The sequence below is a fragment of the Buteo buteo genome, chromosome 15 (genome assembly GCF_964188355.1).
Source record: "Buteo buteo chromosome 15, bButBut1.hap1.1, whole genome shotgun sequence".
In the NCBI taxonomy this organism is placed as follows: Eukaryota; Metazoa; Chordata; class Aves; order Accipitriformes; family Accipitridae; genus Buteo; species Buteo buteo.
Genome location: NC_134185.1, coordinates 13,591,344 through 13,611,661, shown reverse-complemented (window position 1 = coordinate 13,611,661; position 20,318 = coordinate 13,591,344).

Sequence of the window (20,318 nt, the reverse complement as noted above, 5' to 3'; positions counted from 1 at the left end):
TGCAACCCCTTTATTAAGTAACCTTTCTTTGCCTAACAAAAAAAGTGAAAAGTGTCGGGGATTTACTTGGGAAATTACGTGACTAAAAGGCTACTTTTCATCCTGAACAGAATACTACACCAAATTTTCTCAGGTCTTTGTTTATTTCTAGATTTATTATGTACTTGTGGATGTGGAAAAAAAAAAGCTTCTAAACATCTGAAATTGTAGGAAAATCTGGATAGATTCTTAACTGGAGTCAAAATATCTCTTAGATGTATAAATTGTAAAAAAACCCGTAATAATAATTCTCCAGTGTTTGCCATATTGTCATTCTTGTACAGATGAGCAATACAGTAGAAATAAATATTTTGTATTGCATGCTGACTCAACAGAATAAATCAGGAAAAGAAATTGTCCTTTCTCTTAGGTCATTCTGGGGGTTAATATGGTTATCAGGGGATCTGGAGATGGCATCAGGCTTTATGACTTGTTAGGGTCCTACACTTGGTTTACACCAATATATTAGGTCAGAAGCTGACAAATGTGGGGTTTGCCATCAGTCACTGTTGCAAAACACAGAGCCCCTGGCAAAACCATTGCGCAAGCTGTTCACTGGTAGTTATCAGAGGCTTCAAAATCATCTTGTGCCAAGAAAAAAGAAAAATAACTATTAATAACAACTGTATTCCAATATTCACTTCATATATAGGATGGTTAGCAGCAGATTATCATCCTGAGAGTTGTAAGCATCAGGATAAAGTGTGGGGTGTTTCAATAAATAGCTGTTCTGGACCAGGGAAAATTAAGTTACAACTAGTAGGTGTAGTCAAATATTCCTAGTTCTATATGAATTAACCTATTACATGTGTAATACAGACATGAAAACGATCACTCCCGTCTGTAAAAGACTGAATCCTTGTTAAAGGTTTGACTCATTTAACTGCTTTCTGTTGTTGTTTTTGTTACCGGTTTTTCTGTTAAAAAGAGCACTCATCCCTTTGAAATTTCAGTTTATTTTCTTTTAATAAAGTAATTTTACTGGCCTCAGACTAGGGTGAAGTGACAGATGCTTCAGCACTAGAACCTTAAATAGCATAATTAGAGCAGGGAAGCACACCTGGCATTCTTTCCTTTTGATCTTTAAAAACATCTCTAAAATTTTATCATTCAGGACCATTTGGTGCCTTCTATACTTCCTTTCTATTTTTATTTACCAATATTTATAAAAAGGCACATGCAATAGAAGCTCACAGAAACGCAGAAGAGAACGTTTTGAAATTCGTGGTTAGTTGGGATGATAGGCCATAATGGAGCTGTTACTGTTGCTCGTGTCAATGCGCACTCAGGATGTAATCCATGGATTACGAACACAATGGACCATAGCAGATCCCGCCGTATGAATGGCTGCTGATATGCATAAAAACCTATCACTCCTCAGATAATTATTTTGTCAAAGTTTAGAACGTGAACTGCTGACACTATCAAAGGTACTTTTGGTTGGATATCACAGTAGAAGATGTTACAGGATTTAGCATGTGTTAGCATTAATTGACTATTATGTCTGTCAAGCAAATAAACCCCCACATAATCGAATTAAACAGGGCACTAGAATGACAACTGACTTGAATGCAACCATAAGAAAACGTAGCTGGAATGTCGGTATTTATAAGGAAACTTTTGCATAAATTTTCTTCATGATCTTTGATATGCGGTCATGTTTCAGTGTACTTGTCTTTAATTTGCATTTTGGATTCTTTGTGTGCATTAAGCTTCTAAAGAAGAGCATTCTGAAAAGACAATTACTTTTCCCTAAAACTGTTCTAAAATGCCTGTATCTTGCTATATTTTTTTTTGGTGGTGATTTTACATTGATGAATTAAATTACTACAGGAGTGGTTTTGTGTGTTCAAAAGGCCATTTAATTTACTATAGTGTGGGATTTTAATTTTTTTGTTTTCAAAGAAGTAATTTACTTAAAAAATTATTTTTTTACCTAGACATAGGCAATATTTTTTTTTCAGCTAGATATTTTGTAGAACAGATTTTTTTTAGGCTGGAAAAAAAGAAAAGAAAATAAAATGGTAGTAACCTTATGACTGCATTTCTGCAGTATAGAAACCTAACTATTTACCTTAGTGTCAGCTTCAGCGGTAAAACTTTGGTCAATTGGGCCAACAGAGAAAGTTACAGAGAATATCTGACTTCCTGCCATAAAACTCAGCATGTAGCAATAAATGCCAGTAACAGTTGTTATTGCTCACTGAAAAGACAGAAAATTATGCTTTCTAAAGGGGACCTTGAGGAGTAAGGATACTAGCAGGTTAGCAAATGAAACTTGTGAAGGAAGTCATCAAAAAGATCAAAATAGAAAGGAGTTCTCAATAGTGTCAGAGGGCATTTACCATTTTCACAGACAAGTATTTTTTATTATTTCATCTGTCTTATAATAAAACATGGAGCTATGAAACTCATTAAGAATAAATTTATTTTTTGATAACTCATAGTCCTTAGAGTGCTAAGCTGGAGGATATTAAAAAAAAAAAAGCAGTGCATTTATTTAAAATAACATGAAAATACAACAACATACTCCTTTAATTACACCCTGTTCTTTAGGAAAAGGCTTTGTAGCTGGATACAGTTATTACAATACCATCATTATTTTTCTCTTCATGTAGGTTATTAAGTTACAGGTGGAAACTTTTACAGCTTCCATTATACAGATTTTGTGCAAACAGAACTTCTATCATCTTTGATGGTAATGTGCACAGTTTTCACAGATGCAGGATGAAGAAAAATAAAACCAAATCCAAAACCACAGAAATATTTGCCTGGAGAAGTAGAGTGAAGTTCTTCAGAAGTCTGTGTAGCTCTACTCATTAATAGAAGCAGTGTTTTTGAATCATTATGTTTGAGGAATCTGAGACTCAAGTAGTTATGAAAGTTTTTCATCAATTGCATAATGATTCAACTTTGGGCAGGCTTCTGAAACAAATAGTACATGCTGAACATGCTCAGGACTTTACTGGGTACATTAACATAGTCATTCTGGTCTCTGAGAAGCATTATTCCTACTCATTAATGCCATGCCCAACTGCACTTTCTGTCTTTGCAGACTAACTTCCACGTCATTCTTGCCCTGTGATTTAATTCTGACAATAGTCCATGGGCTGGACTAGAGTATCAACCACTACAAAAGCTCCATTTCTCATTAATTTTTGTTGTGAATCACATGGATTTTCACAAACACTAGAGACATAGGATCTGATTCACCGATGTTCAGTAGTTTCTGCTGTTAGTTATGCAAGTACAACAGTAATATTTAAATCGGGTCCATAAGTGTAAAGAGGTTCTTCCCTCCCTCCCCCACCTGAAGCCTATAATTCTTGATCATTGATGTTGATACTCTAATTGCAGCAAAAAAAGGGTTTGATTCTGTGGCTGAAATATATGTCCGGTTGCTCAGCTGGTATTACAGCCAGAAGAAAAAAACCAACATTGTTCTTTAATTCAATTAATACTGCAAACTCTAATATTTCACCAGCTTAATGCTTTATCACACTTGTGTTTAAAGAAAGTACAACTTCTGATTCGCAAAGTTTATCTTTCTGAAAATCTGAATTTATAGGCATGTAAAGTGCAGGAATTCCCAGAAACTTCCCTGATAGTTTGTACAAAAGTTTGATTGGTCTTCAGGTTAAAAACACATATTTAATATATGATTTAACTGTGTCTAGCTTTAACCTCTGGCCACTGATTCCTTTTGCTCCTCCCTCCAACAAATTCAATGATTTCCCCTTGTGAAGGCACCTATGCAATCCTGTGATGTTAGCTCCCAGTCCTTTTTTTCAAGGCAAAGAGTGAGCTCCTCTAAGTACCACTTGTGGGTCTTTTGCATGTTAACTGTTGCACTGGTTTTGTTTGGGATGGAGTTAATTTTCTTCATAGTATCTTGTATGGTGCTATGTCTTGGATTTGTGACCAGAACTGTGTTGATAACATGCCCATGTTTGAGTTATTGCCGAATGGCGCTTGCAGTGATTGGACAGCTGACCCCAGCTGACCAGAGGGATATCCCATACCACATGATGTCATTCTCAGCAATAAAAACTGTGAGAAAGAAGGAGGCATTTGGAGGGACATTCAGAGTTATGGCATTTGTCTTCCCAAGTAACCATTACACGTGATGTAGCCCTGTTTTCCTGGGGATGGCTAAACATCTGCCTGCTGATGGGCAGCAGTGAATGGAGTCCTTATTGTGCTCTGCTTGCATGTGCAGCTTTTGCTTTACATATTAAATTGTCTTCATCTGAGCCCATGAGTTTTCACACTTTTGCCCTTCTGATTCTCTCCTCCACCCTGCTTGGGGGGAGTGAGCGAGCAGCTGTGTGGGGCTGAGCTGCCAACAAGGGTTAAACTCCAACAATTGTTTAGACATTTGGTTTTACATTGCTTTGCAGTGGGAAAGTCTTTTTTAACTTGATTTGCATTTTTTTCACATTCGAGCTATTTCAGAGTTGCGATGTTCTGGTATGTGAGCCTGTGTCAGTGGACTGCACTATTTGTTCCTAGATTTTGTGCGTGGCTGTATTGAAGCCTTGTGTTTGGATAGCCTTAAGTTGCCCGATGGCCACCTCTCATTGTTCTGTCCTCATTGTTATTTATCACTCCAAAAGTCTTTGTGTTATTCAGAGATCTTTGAGCTGTCATTATGTATTTATCTCTGGATCACTGACAAAGTTTTAGCGGAGGCTGAGGCCCAGTACTATCTATCCCTTTCAAAACTGCCTGTGTGACAATATTATGCTGAAATACAACCATTAGCTAACCTCTACCTGTTTTCTGTAAATCAAAAGGAGAGTAGATTCAAACATAGACTGAAATTTATATTGGAAAATTTTCTAAGTATTTAGCCAGGCTATCAACTTTTTCTCACCCAACAACTTTATGGGGTTTTTTTCAACTTTCACTGTTTCTAAAGTTACTTTTTTTTCTTTCAGCATGGCCTGTTTGGAATGAAATGTCAGATTCTCCATTTCAGCTCATCTAAACTTTGACTTTTTTGAGTTCCTGAATGTACATAAACAAAGTGTATATTTAATAGTACTTCAGCATAAAATGTAGATTGCTCCTAATGCAACTGCATGAGTTCACAAACAAACAACTATTGAATATGCTTTTCTGAAATTGTTTATTTTTTATCATAGCAAAAGTATATGTAATGACAGCACAGCACAGGGTCTGATTTGTATCACATATTAGAGTGTCTCAGTGAAGGCATCCTGCAGAAGAGGATAGTGACTCTGAGTAATTGACATTTGGTCTGGGACAGTCCGAAGGACAAAGGCACTTCTCGGGAGCATCTGGAAAATAGTCTCTCTGAGCTGGGTTCGAGAGAGCAGAAATCTAGCAGACATCATGCTGCATTCTTTTCAGTTCTGGTGAAAGACTTTTAAAAAGTGACTCCTGTGAGACCCTTAATGGTGACCTACAGGGCTTCAGACCTGCAAAGTCAGTATGCTCACATTTATAAGATAAAAGTAAGATTTTCAGAAGAGTTATTGAATAATGAAAATAAAGTCAAGTTTTCAAGAATCCCAAAGTATTTAAATTTCCAGGCCCAAGTGCCATCTTGCCTTTAGGGTATTTTGCATTCCTGGAATGCTGGTAAGAGTAAAACCACAGCTACAGTAAAAAAATACACTGGGGAAAAAAAAAAAAGAAAAAATGAAGAAGAAAACCCCCCAAACCTGCATGAATCTGATGCAAATATTATCGTAATTTTATGTTTTACAGGCAAAGTAACCATGAATGTTTAAATTAATTAAGGGTCTTAATATTCATTAATACTAAACTGTCCCTGCTCCAAACTGAGTGCAATCTAAACAAACAGGACTGGTGAACCTTTGAATCATTTCACTAGTGTACTGCAGACATCTTCTTCCCCCTCTGGTACGTTAGATGGTTATCTTCTGTTCATGTTGAAAATATCAAAATGTTTCATTACAGCACAAAGAGGGGATATTTTGACCTGTTTAAAGCAGGGGTATGTAATGTCCCTAAAAAAAAGTTTAAAAAGTAGTATGAGAAAAAACATATAGTATTCTATGTCAAAACCAGACCATATCAAACCCTGATAAGACATATTACACTACCTTGTGATATCATAATATGGAAGATATATAATTTATTTATTGGGACTGCTGTGTCATGAAATAAAACAAGATCATCAATAGAAAGTAAAGCATAATGCAATGAATATGTACATGATATTGTAGTTTCTTGCTGATTTCTCATGATAATAAGATATGAATTACAAAATTGGATGGGAACTCTCAATGGCAATGATACTATTTTATTTAAAAAAAAAAAACTTTTTAAAACTGAAAAACTATTTTAATGAATAATTTCCAGATACCTGTGGAATGACCTTCTTAGTTTTTGCCCTCCAATTTAGAATTAAAATTTGATAGTTAACTGTAGAGGTACAGAGAGAGTAAAGAAGTAAAAGAGTCTTAGGCAAAACAATTGACATGACTTGAACCAGGGGCCATAAAAAAGAGTCATATACTAGGAATCAGAGCTCTGCAAGCTTGGAATAAAATCACAGCAAAGCTCACACCTCCACTGACATTGTATGTGCAGAGTGATTCCTATGAGACTTTTCATTACATTCACAGATGACCTCTATTACTGTGCTCTTTCTTGACAATTCTGTGGGGAAAGGACATTCCAGAATGCTATGAAATTGCAAGCAGAAGAATATTAAAAAAAAGGAAGCTGAAAGTTAAACTCACAGCTCCACAGCTATGTGGGCCAGTGGTCAAATGGTCAATTATCTGTCAGCAAAGTGCTTTTAGAAATACCTCGTCTGGCAGCACAGCAAAAAATCCTCAGTTACAAATGAGGGAAAATAACACACAATATAACATCATTTTTAAAGGATTATGAGAAAAATTGCATGGGATGATTGTTAATTCTAGGTTAGCATGTGTTTTTATCCCAGGTTTCAAATCACAATTTTCTTGAAAAGGCAGTGCCCCTACAAAAAAGAAAGAAAGAGAGAGAGAGAGAGAGAGTACTCAATATTTTAAAAGATTAAGTTACTTTTTTATGGATGATGTTGTGTTTAGACTAGATTAAATGATCCTCCTTGTAAGTTATGTTGTGGCACATTTATTGTAAAAATTATGTGGGAACAGCTGTAAATTCCCATTATAGTAAATCCAAAACAGAAACATAATCAAACCAAACCAAACCAAACCAAGCCAAACCAAACCTATCAACCCACACCAGCTCATTTGTAAACAGAAACTTGTATTCTGATGTGTCAGCTAAGAAATAGTACAGAATCATTGCACTAAATACATTTAGAGGACTAAATTTTATCAGAAAGCAAAGATAATTGTTTGAAGTTATTTAATATCTTGAATGAAACTTCCTTCTTATCTTAAAGTGAATTATTCCAACTCAATGTTTCATCCTTGCTGAGGAAACTAACAAAGGGTGGGCAAAAATGCCCTTTGTCCTACTCCAGTCCTGTTCACAATTTCCAGTGGAAACTGTATTTCCCCTTGTTCCCTTTATTGTAAAGCCCTCTGAAAGTATATTTGGCCTTCTTTCTCCTTCTATGGAAAGAAAAAGTTTTGTTCAAATTTTCTGAGTAAATAGAAGAGAATCATTATTGTTATTACATAAGAAAAGATATTGCACAGTATTCATATTATCTAAATTTAGTCTGGTGAAATACCAGGTTACTTTCACTAGACTCCTTTTTAATATATTTTTCTATATTCAACAGAGAAAGCGAATGTCCTCTACAAAGGAATTCAGAGCCATAGTACACTAAAGAGAAAGACCACCTGTAATGGAAAGAAAATAATATTGCACTGAAACATTGTCCTATTGAGCTGATGGTTTATAAAATGATAATATGAGTTACAAAATCACTAATCAAGGATGTTTAGAATTAAAAGTCTGGCAAGGAAAGTTTGCCTTCCCCATGAAGAAATAATACTGTACCACTTTGCACGATGCATCATGGCGGTGGGAGAGAGAAATGAGAAAAACCATTTGTTGTGGAGAGATGACTACATCCATGCAGATCCCTGGCTGTATTCATATAAGCATATACCCACTGACAATAGCAGTTTTAATCTTCCTTTATGCTTGATCTGCATTAGATATGAGTTGTCTACTGACAGATCCTGGCTCTTTAGTTCAAACTGAGGAGACTCAAAGTGTGGAGCTTTCCGTTCAGTGCCTATGGTTGGTCGAGATAATGCACACGGTGGTGAAGAGTGCTGAGGGTACAATTTCTTTATACAGTTCCATACCCTTAATTAGCACTCCAAGCCCCATATGCTCTTTCACATAGTGACAGAAAGGAAAAGAAAACCATCAGGCCATTCTGCTTTCCTTAGATTCCTGCTAGGTAAGATGTCAGTGACAGAAGGGCTTCTCCCGAAGGTGCCATTTCTCACAGCTGTAGATTCAAATAGTTTATGGATTAAGTTTGAGCCCAGAAACTGAAGTGAAAAAAAAAGTCCATTTACTTTTGAACTCATCTTTTTATTGCACACTTGGAATTCTCTTCTTCCTTTAGTTGGTTAGATGTTTTCCTCTTTTCTTATACTGGCAAAATTTCAAGGGCAGGCAGCCTGACATATGAAAAAAAATCCAAATTGACAGACATACTACAAATCTGCAACTCAGCTGGTGAAAATAGAGAGTATGAACTGAAACTCACCCTGGGAAGAAAATCTTGACCCAAACTGTAGGAAAAAGAGCAAGCCAAGCAATTTCAAAATTAAGGGATCAAGGTGAACTTGATCATTTGATCATTTTCCTTGAAACAGTGCCAAATATTTGAAGGCAAATTGGATTTGCAGCAAGGAACTTCAGCACATCAGGTAGAATATGAGCCTGGCTTGTAGAAAAAAAAAAAAATCTATGAAGAGGTGGAAAAACATCAGATGAGATCTTCACCCTTGATAACATTTCTTTGAACAGCTCGGATTTCTCAGAGGAACTGCTAAATTATTCTGACTAAGCATCTGAATACCTCTTCAGCAAGGGAGAGGCAATGTAGCTGCTTAGCTACATGGATATATTAGCTGTCTTAAGGGACCATACAGCACACACGCATCATTTATTGGGTATTCTGTCTGAGACATCCATAGTGTTCCAATTAGTGTTTTCATCTTACCTACAGTAACTAAAACAGCACTAGTATCTGCTCTGAAAAGAAAGTTGTGCACCAATACATTGCTTTTCTATTATATGCTACCCCAAACACCTTGACTAGGCTTTTTTCTTGTGAAAAGTAGTGATCATCCAAAGGAAATTTCAGCACTGCACAGCTAATGTTTTACTTTTTTTTTTTTCCTTTTTCTTTTAGCCTGGGATTTTATGTGAAAGAACATACCACAGAAATATGCATCTCTCAAAGTCTGCATGATATTGTTCAAATGCAGATCAAGTATCTAATTTTAGTTGTTCATACTAGCTAAGATCCCAATAAATAAAGAAAATTCAAATGAAACCAGTAAAATGGGGATCACATATTATAAAATATAGTTAGTTTTCTGACTACACACACAAAGAATCAGCCATTTAATTCAATGGATGACAACAAGGTATTTCCGTGACTAACTAAGGATTCTACCAAATTCCAATTTGCCATGCATTTTGTGCACAGCTTCTATCAGCAAAATCTCATGTTATCACCATGTCTTTTTTAGGCTAACAGAGCCAGAGATTTAGAAGGATTTAGTCTTCTGCACTGAACACAGCAAACCCATGCACATAGAAATCCTACTGTCTAATGAAATTTTTAGTTTTGAATGAACTTTGTACTACTTCATCCCCCTATAATAAGCATGACAGAATTCAAACACCTGAGAAAGGAGAAAAACTGGAAAGTCATCTAAATTTTTCCAAAATGAAGTAAAATACTCTATGTTGCAAACATGAAGTTATGAAAGATCATTCCCTGCATGTCCCAGTGACTTTTTTTTTTTCTTTTTTAAGCAACAATAGAACTGGTTTTAAAGGCTCTTCGACTATTTAGTACTTATCACTGAAAAAAAAGATTAAAAAGAACAGGAAAACACACAGGCACTGTGAACACTATCATCACTGTAGTACTCATCCAAAGAATAATCTCACTGTGAATAACACTTATGTTATAACCTTGAAACTCCTTTTAGTAGGACTAAATTTTTGTGCTTGAGATACTCATGTCTATCTTTCTTAAAAAGAGCTGAGAAAGGACCAAGAAATTATGAAGAAATTTGACATAAAATAGCAAGATTACCCTTAATCCTTCCAAAAAATGTCTAGTTATACCTCAATACTTCTGTTAAGCAGTTGTAAGAAAAGTTGAAAAATGTGCGCTATGAAAGGGACATATCTTTAGAGGAATTCATATAGTAAGAAAACAGGAAGTTCCATCAAGTAGAATAAAGATGAGATAAATATAAAAGATAATAGTCAATGAAAATATGAAATTTAGTTTCAATTCATGATCTAGATAACTTTCATAACCTGAGAGACAGACACACTCTCACAGGTCATGATCCCTTCCATTAATTTCCTTTATGATGAACTGTCATCTGCAAGTGTGCATGACAACATTTAGTGAGATCTCTAATTTTAAATGTCTTAAGTTAGCTGTGATAGGTCTCATCCCAAACCAGAGATGCGGCATGATCACCTCTTCTGAATACTGTCCCTGGGAATGAGATCTAACCTACACAGACTGTTAGTCTTTAATATACCAAATCCTATTCTTTAGAACAGTTTAAATACATATTATTAAAATCTCCTGTAAAAGAGACACTAGCAAAGTAAAACTCAGTACAAAGAGCTGCAAATTTACCCAGCTGCACTAGAACTAAGTGTTTCCATGGGTGTTTTTCTCTTGGTAACAATAACACATGGATGTTATAGTATATGTTTGATGATACTGATTTGGACCTTTTAGTTGACGTGTCTTAAAAAATTGCACTGTTGTTTATTAGCAAATCTTTCGGTAAAATCAGAGATTCAAGGCAAGTTTTATCTCTTGAGGAAATACATAGTACACAGAACACAAAGATTAGAGGATATAAATTTGTTTCTGTCTGTTGACATCTCCTTTTAATGCCTTCTGTTTCTAACCAGGGGCATCTAAAACACCATGAAATGTCTTCTTGAATAGAAAGAAAAAAACGAAGTTATGGATTCAGAATAAAAAAAAAAATAAATATGATAAATAAGTGGTAGATGCATTTGACAGTACTGTGAGTGTGAATTTGCTCCCTCTCACATTAAGGTCAAATCTAGGAAACATCTTGGGGGAGGAAGATAAATTTGTGTAATAGTTTTATGATCATAGTGTGTCTAGGAAGGAAGGTTAACTGAAATGTTGACAAAATGTTGGATCCAAATTAATCCTTTGCAAATATTTATTAGGTATGAAAGAAGAGGAGACATGGGCAACAAGGTTTTCGATCACTCACTGAGAAGCTAAGAACTGTTATAGGCGATGCATAATTGTTACAACATTGTTACAACAATGTTGCAAAGATTAAAAATATAAAGACTTGGAAACCTCACTACCATAATGCAGGATGTATTATAAATGCAGAGATACCTTCACCCCTCAGAGCTGAACCTCCAATCACAATGCCAAGAGCTGTCATGGATTTCTCAGGAGCAGAATCCAATCTTGAAGGAGAAAGAGGAATTGGAACTCAACAAAAGAACAGAAAAGTCCCTTACACCCAATTGTCTGTTATTGACTGATTTAGAAAAAAATAAAAATAAAAAAAATAGACAAGTTATTATCAGGATTGCATAACTATTTACTTTAAGAGAAAATGGAGGTTGACTCATATAACTGCAAATCCTACTTACAGAAAACTACTAGAATATGCTGAATAGCCAAGATAAAAAGAGAACAGTGAAAGAATGTACCAAAAAGATATTTATATGAAAGTTTAGAACTGTATGAGGGGTTTTTGAGTTTTTGTTGAATATAAATATCAGAAATGTGGGAGGGCACATAGTAGGCAGAGAAGTAGAATGTTATGAGAAGTAGTGAATTTTTCTCTCAGCTTTAAGTGTGGTTTCATTTGTGAACGTTGCTGAAATATTTAACCTTCCCAAATCTCTCTTTTCCATTCTGTAAGAACAGACTATCTGATCCTCATGAGTATTGAGAGGCCTAATTTAATTTTGTCAAATCCTTTTAAGTCCTTGGATGAAAAACATTACCTGTGAGTACTGCCAACTTTAATTTATTTTTTTTTAATGATGATTAACAATGGTTGTTTTTTCCTTAGGTTCAGCTTCTGGAGTCATGGGATTATTGAAAATACCAGTTTTCATTTAAAAAAATATTATTTCTAGGGAAAAAATACATCAGAAATAATTGTTATAGTTCACTAGAAAGGTATTGTCCGCTGCTTTTGTTTTGTTTTCCTATTGGTCCACAAATAATTCAACATTGTACACACCCTGGAGCACTTCTAAAGGAGAAAAGTTTGTGAGTAGTGCTTAGAGCTTTCTCCTTGGATGTAGGAGCTACTGTTATGGGCCTGGTGTTCCCATCTCCTCAGTATGAAAAGATTTGTAAGATGATCAGTTTGGGGGCGGGGGGGTGTTTGTTTCTTTTTGTTTTGTTTTTAAATGTTGGTGATGGCTTTTTTATGGGTTATACTTTAGAATAGAAGAATAAGTCTTGATTCCTCAAAGCGAGTATTTGAGATGCTGTGTATTGAGTGGCTAGAAGCAGTTGCCAGGAGCTGAGAAGCCATAGATTCAAAGATGGGAGAAATCCTAGTCACACCTTAGCATTCCGTGTTCCCTATTTATTAGCTCTTAGCAGCAGTACGCAGATTCTTTTACATACCTTTCTGTAGTGCTTACCTCTCTCCATGCATTTTGCATCATTTTGGGTATTTTCCCTATGGTATGGATATTCTTTTTGGGAAACAGGTGCTGAGGAAGTGCTTATTGTAATATCTGAATTACAGACACCAAGACACATATCTGATTTAATTTGAAATTTCCCATATAAGTCTCTATTGATCCAAGAATGATAAAGAGGTTAGGGGAATTACCATTACTGTAAATATTAAGAGCCAGATTCGTCCTTTAACACAAAGATCCCGTTGGCTTCAGAGCGAGTTGCCTATGCATTTCAGTGGTCAATAATTTGCCTGAGGAACAGAAAAGCATTTTTAGCATAATCTGAGGGCATATTAGGTAGAGGTACTTGGATGAAACTGAGTGTAGCAAAATCCTGGATGAATATGAGCAGAAATAGCTCTGTAAATCTTAAGAAGAACTGGAAAAGGGTCATGTAAAAGTAGACTGGGCAAATTATTCAGATACAGTATGGGCAAAAAAACAGTGCTAGGATAAAAATAGATTAGATGATCTAATCTGTGCCTTTGCTTGCTAATGTCTGTGATTCTTATAGTCAAGGATATCATAGAGCAAAATCAACAAAGAAATGCTAGCATGTACAAATGGAGTATAACAAAAACATTTAAGCTTCCTCATATACTTCAAGCTTTGCCAGTTTTAATGCTAGAATAGACCCAATAAAAATCAGAGAGCAACTGTCTCAATTTTTCCCAGCAAGATTATTATAATTTTCCATTACACTCTTTAATCAGATGTACTGTAAATTGCAAAGAAATGGTGAAATTTAATTTTGACTAAATCAGAAAAGTGCTAAGTAAGGATACATAGGAGAGAAGTAAAATACATTTGGGAAAGCTCTAACATCTAATACAGTAAGACAGGTTCTTTTATTTTTTTTATTTTATTTTTTTTTTACCAAGCCAGAGAAGGACAAAAGCTCTGACAGAGTGAATGGGAATAAAGAAAGTGAATTAGAAATGTTATAAAAGCAAAAAAAAAAGATACTGAAAGCACACAGGAAATGTCAGTCAGAACTTTTAGCAAGAAGGGAAGCAAAATACCTAATCTAACACAAAAGATGAGGATAGATAAAGAAGGTAAGTATTAGAGAGGTGGTTGGCTACAACTGACTCTATTACACCTTAAGCAAAAAAAGAAATGACGTTAAGTTTTACAGTAGCTGTCATTAGATGATAGAGTGGTGTCTGGTTTTCATTCCCTCAAGCTGCAGTGCTGTAACCTGACTAGATACCACCATCATACAACAAGGGAGTCTTGAAACTCATACATGTGTTATTTTTTTACCAAGTCAGAAATGTTAAATTGAACAGAGAGGAAAAGAAGAATCCTGCTCATTGTAGTTCCGGTCATAAGCTGCAATGGATTCATCCCCTTCCCTCACAAGATAATCAGTGACGGATCAGGATCGTGCATATAAACTCTACCATGTAAAAATGTATATGCACACATAGTAATCCAAAGGCGTGGTTGCATAGATCCTATAAGAAGAATGGCCTTTCAGGTGCAGAAAGAATACAGTTCACTTCCACTGGGCAATCAACGGGTGACCTCCTTGACATAAAACCTATAGATGCATAAGTACTGTAGAAATACCTGTGAAACATAATTAGAGCAAATAAATCCATCAAAACTACATGTCAGGTGGCCAAAGCTGTACACAGACCATAAAAGTATCATCAATGTAGTTAAAATACAAAGTCCTATGGATTCAACATATAAAAATTAACTTCACTTTTAGAATCTTAACATTGTGTATTTTATCCCTTGTGATTTACCTATGAAACTTTAAGATCTGTACTGCTTTAGAACTTCTGTATTTATTTTTTTTAAATCATTATGTTCATTTTATAAATGAGAAAGAAACATGAAGTTTCTTGAATTGCCTGTTTACTTGAATTTAGAATTTCACAATAGCTCCCTAGAGTTATCAAATGACTGAAATAATTCCTTTCAACTACTTTTTTAGTTGTTTTTGCTTAAAATGGTATTAAATATTTTCATGCTTTTGGGGGAAGGGGGAGCTCTATTTTTCACAACAGAAAAATTTGCAGGTTTTGTACACAATGAAAGGCTAGGATGACCAGATTATTTAGAAAACAGCAAAACCACAATAAGTAAAATTGAAAGGTTCTGTTGCAAGGGCACCTTGATTAAAATTATTCCTTCCTTTCCCAGAATTATTTCCTTTCTGGATGGTGAGAAATTATTCTTGCCAAAGGTTTTATTTCCCTAGACTCTGTTGTATTCCAAAGAAGCAATTAATTTATGGAATAGATACGACTGCATTTTATTGTTTTCATCCTTGTTATCATATAAAAGCTTTTTAATGAAACAAGTGATTTCTAGAGAGCCCTTTAACTCACCAGACAAAAGCAGGTAACTGACAACAGAAAAGTTCAAGTTGCAAGATGTTTGTTTTCAACAGAGAACACTGGGGGTTAATAAGTTTACCAAGGCAAGAAATGCTTTCTGAATCTCTTAACTCTAGATAAGAACATCTCTTTTCATAAAATCAGGGATGGATTACCAGTTATTGTAATTGGCATAGACATGCACAGTTTTATCATTGTTTGAAGAAGACCTCTTTTCTTTCCCTCCTCTGCTTTCATTTATTCAGTTTAGTGTTGTCATAGGAGCTTCTGATCTGGCATTCAACACGACCAGTGGACTCAGAATGAGCATCAAGAAAAAGAAGGCTGTTCTTAAAGCAGAAAACAGAAACTTCCTCCCCAGAAGAGAACCACTCCTGAATGTTCCTTCCTTTCTTCTTCCCTCCATCTCCTGCCCATTCATGAGGAATGCCAAATAAACCATTACAGTATTAAATTCAGATAATTTCTGCCAGGAGCGATGTGAAGGCTAAATCCAGCAAATGATTTTATCATGCTTTTTTTAAATCTTTTTTTCACCAAATTGATGACTACTTTATCCATTCAAAGTTCAAAAATAATAAAAAATACACTGTAATTCAGCCGGAGGAAATAGGCTTAATGCAGCAATTATTGAGCTGATTTTATGGTTAGGAGGACAGATTACATCATGACAACACTCCCTTCTGACCATAGAACTAAAGCTATGCTGAAGTTACTGGTCTCTGTCTTTCCGTGACACAATGCAACCAGTATCAATGTTAAAGTTTCTTTTGTTTCTTCTTGTTTCCCTAAGGATTCTCTGTCTGCAGCACTCTACTCACATTTTATGTTCATACATTCTTCTCTGCTTAGAAACCCAGTATCCCTTTCAGGTTAACGGATGTCTTGCAATCAGCTCACATCAGACCACCCAGCCAACTCCTCCTCCTCAAATCTGCATCCTCCCAATTGTCTATCAGCAGTTTGGTTACAGCCCTCTAGCTTGTATTTCATGGGATGAGCTATTATACTTCCAGATAATTTTTAACTATCATTCAGATGACATTTTCTTACCTTTACATTTTACTAAAGAAGTATGCTTAAAAAATAATTATTTGGTAATTAGAGCTAATTTATCTGTTGATTTGTGAATTTATTCATAAGGTATCTTGAGAAAGCAATAGTGTATTCAAGATTGTTTCTGACTTATAATAGGCAAAGATTTGTGCATGCCTAATGAAAACCACCTAGAGTGAGCTACAATTTATATTGCTGTGACTTACAGTCAAATGTTCCTTTTTCATGAGAATTTTAGGGAAGGTCCATGCAGTTCTAATGTATTTACAAAGTAAATATGCGTGCCAAAAGATTTTCATGTGATTATACTCTTACAGACTTGCCTTAGTATCTGTGATTGCATGACAGAGGCATTTCTGAAAATAGTTTTTGAAGCTTAATTTACGTGGTTTACAATCTTGAAATTTTAACTTTTTTGCTAATGGACTAATCCATTCAAAATCTCCAATTATAGCACTTGCTCTAGATTCACTTGAAAAGCTCACCAAACTGGTGATATAAGGTCTTTTGTCCACCGTATTTAAAAGTATGCAGATGAATGAAAAGCAATTCCAAAGTGCGGACATCACTTATCTACAGACTGTACCTCTCTCCCTGCCCAAATATGTATAAATAAGGAATAAATGTCTATGATATCATATATTGTATTAATGCCAGTGGAAGTGTAAGTGAATGTGGATTCATGATCAGCTCTGTAGCGATAAAAACTGTTGAGTTGACAAATGTGTTACCTAATTGAGATTGCTTTATTATTAAGTACATTATTTGTTATATTGTAATTCAACTGCTCCCAGCTCTTCAACAGGCCCCATTCTGTTAAATCCTGACTTGATTTAGAGTGTCATTTAAGTTAAAAGTAGAGTTGAAAGCTGAGTTTTTCATTTCAAAAGAGATTTAGGACAATATTCTGTTGTTCTTCACTGTGAGAAAAACAACCAACCAAACCAGAAATATTCAGTGTGTCAAAACTCTTAGGTATTCCCTCTCACTTTAAATTTCAATTTCTTAGAAAAAATAAAACACAAGCAAAATGGTTTGTTCTAGACCTGCCCTTTAGAAATATCACAACTGTTTATCCTGTGTTTATCTTAAAAAAAAATAAATAATTACTTTTAAAGGAACATAAGGGTTTTTTTCTTCATTTGGGTTTTTGTCCTGTGTTTATTGAGGGAATAAAATACTAGATTTGTTGTTGCGGGTGGAGAAATCATTGTCCTAAAATATGTCAAAAAGGGAAAATATTTTATTGTGCATCTAACTGTATGAAGTGTGTAGTAAATTTTATTGGAATAACTGATATTTTCAATGTAATATACCAGGTACACTGATTGCTCAGAAAGAAACTTGGATAGGAATTAGCTTACAAAAGTAATCAGAGGTTAAAGTACAAAAATCCATGGAATTATAGGATTACAAAGAAATAGAAACATGAAAAAAAATATAATAATATGTGACAAAGATGAGAGAAAGTGACAAAGACAAGATTATGATACTGCTAGAGACTGCAAAAAAATTTGAGGTAGATATATTCTATGTGCAATATACAGCAAAGTCTTTTGGGACACCATAATAAAATAGAATAAGCAGTCATGACAAGGTTTGTGACTCCATGGGCATATTTTCAGCAGGTAGAGAAATTCCATAGATCATTAATCAGTCATTAATGGAATAGATTGAAATATCTTCATTTTAACAGATGCCAGAATAGATGAGGGAAGAAGTCTTCTCTGATGACTCAGCTAAGTATCATTGCTTTGATTCTTCTGAGTGCATCTTATCTCCTTCAAGGCTTATTAACTGCCTCATCATGAGCTGAAACAGTTTCTAATACTATAGCGTGATTTGTGCTGCCTGAAACACAACTCTAAATTGTGATGTCCATTGAAATGTGCATTAAAATGGAACTAGAACCCAATGAACCCCCTGAGAGTCTTTCTGTTGGTTTCTGCATGCTTCAGACTGTATACGCACTTATCTCTGCATATGAACAGAGAATATGCCCTTACAATAGCATCATTACCATAAAGGAAGAATGGCCCAGAAGTCAGAGAATAAGCTTAGGCTTCAATTGCCTCAGCTTCTGCTCCTTATTTTTTCATTACCTTTCTGTGTTACTCAGGCTTTTTTCTAGCAAAGGAGATGGTGACCCCCCCCAGCCCACTGTTACTACTGGTTCTGGAGCTCCATAGCTGCTTTACAGGAGCACTAGCTTTTGCTGATGGCAAGGTTAACATGGTCTGGATATTTACATCTGCACTATCTCAGGTTAAAACCCAACTGGAAGAGGAAATGCCTGAAACATTTATGTTGCCTGAGAAGTACTGGACATCTTTTCGAATGAAAAGGGTCAAGGAGCCTGTTACACAGAGTCTTGATCATACAACCGGTAGTGCATTTGTCAAGAAATTAGATTACAACCGTTTCCTCTAACATAACTGAAAGGAGAGAGCTTCTGTCATACGAAAAATGTACCTGCATGCTGCGTGACTCCAATGGACATACACAGTCATGTCCTCTGGACCGATGTGCCTGTAGCTGAAGGGGCAGGTGCATCTGAATAACATAAGAGATGCACTTCCAAATTGCCTTTGTGGATGCACTTTGTGTCAAGGAAAGATTCAGGAGCTGAAGCTCGCTCTTTTTTCTCATGTTGCCTTTCAGTTTACTTAAGTATGTGGATAACTGTCCAGTTTGCTGGCTTTTCTTTTTTTTAAGCCCGTAACTCTACCTGAGCATTGAATAGGCAACTGTAATATTCCTAACACTGTGGGTGGACAGGGTCCAGACACCTCAGTCTTATACCAGAAATGTAATGGTTTTAGTAACTTCTTACTTTACAGGCATTCACTTAGGCAACATTTGTTAATATGGGGTGGTGATATAGAAGCTATATTTAGTACATCTAGCAGATATACTTTTATTCTGAAAGTTTAAATGTTGACTTCCAAGCGCTAAGGAAAAAAAAAAGAAATTAGGTGTTCAAATGAGCCTGTGAGAGACACGTATAAATTCTGTTACCACTAATTAATTTTCGTGCACATTACCCACACAGAGCTCTGAATATTAACCTCTAGGATGTTCAGTTTACATTTATTGCTTGTGAAAAATCAATCAGATACATAGAAAAAAAACCCTTCATTTTTCCATTGCAAGCTGTCAATCAAGTCAAAGCTTGATAGTGACGTATAGGCCCACCTAACAAGAAAAATCAAGAAGATTTCATACACATAACATGTAAGTCACCAAGGACTAACTGGAGTTTCTCTACAGCACCTAAACTGAGCTGTTTAAGCTTCTGCTGCCAGATATGTTCTTATCACAGCTATCATTTTTAATGCAATGAAGAAATCCAGTTTCAACCTGTTTGACAGGAAAATAGATTTATTATAACAGAGTAGTTGAAGAGCAAACTCTTCAAATATAGTTCAGAATGAAGCTTGCACTTCAGCTGATTTGTCAATAATTATAAAATTACTGATTAGTATAAGATGTGGGCTGAATCACCTTGTTACCTGAGTACCTGGTATCAAAGAAAAAGAGGGAAAAGAAATAGAAAAAAAAAGTAAAGGTTTTTTTTCATATCCATCATACTTTTGACAGCCTAGCTGGAGATTAATGAAAGGTTCACACAGGAATAACTCTTTATGATTACAAGCAGCAAAACACAGAACAGCAGTTATGGAATAGATCGACTAGCTTGTGTAATGGCAACTATGTTCCGCAAGATCTTCCCTGCTGGTTACTGAAAGACCCACAGCAGTTTATAAAACAACAGACTAGATTATTTATTAGGCATTGTTGTTGTTGGTATTGGTTTTTTAACACTATAATATTATGCCATGCTCTCATTTCCTTTCAAATCACTGGATTCTTTTCATTCATTTCAGTGGGATTTAAATGGTCCCTTTAGGAAAGGAGGTGACTAATGTGACCATCTTTGTGGTCACTGATTTTAATTCCTCCTCAGCTGGT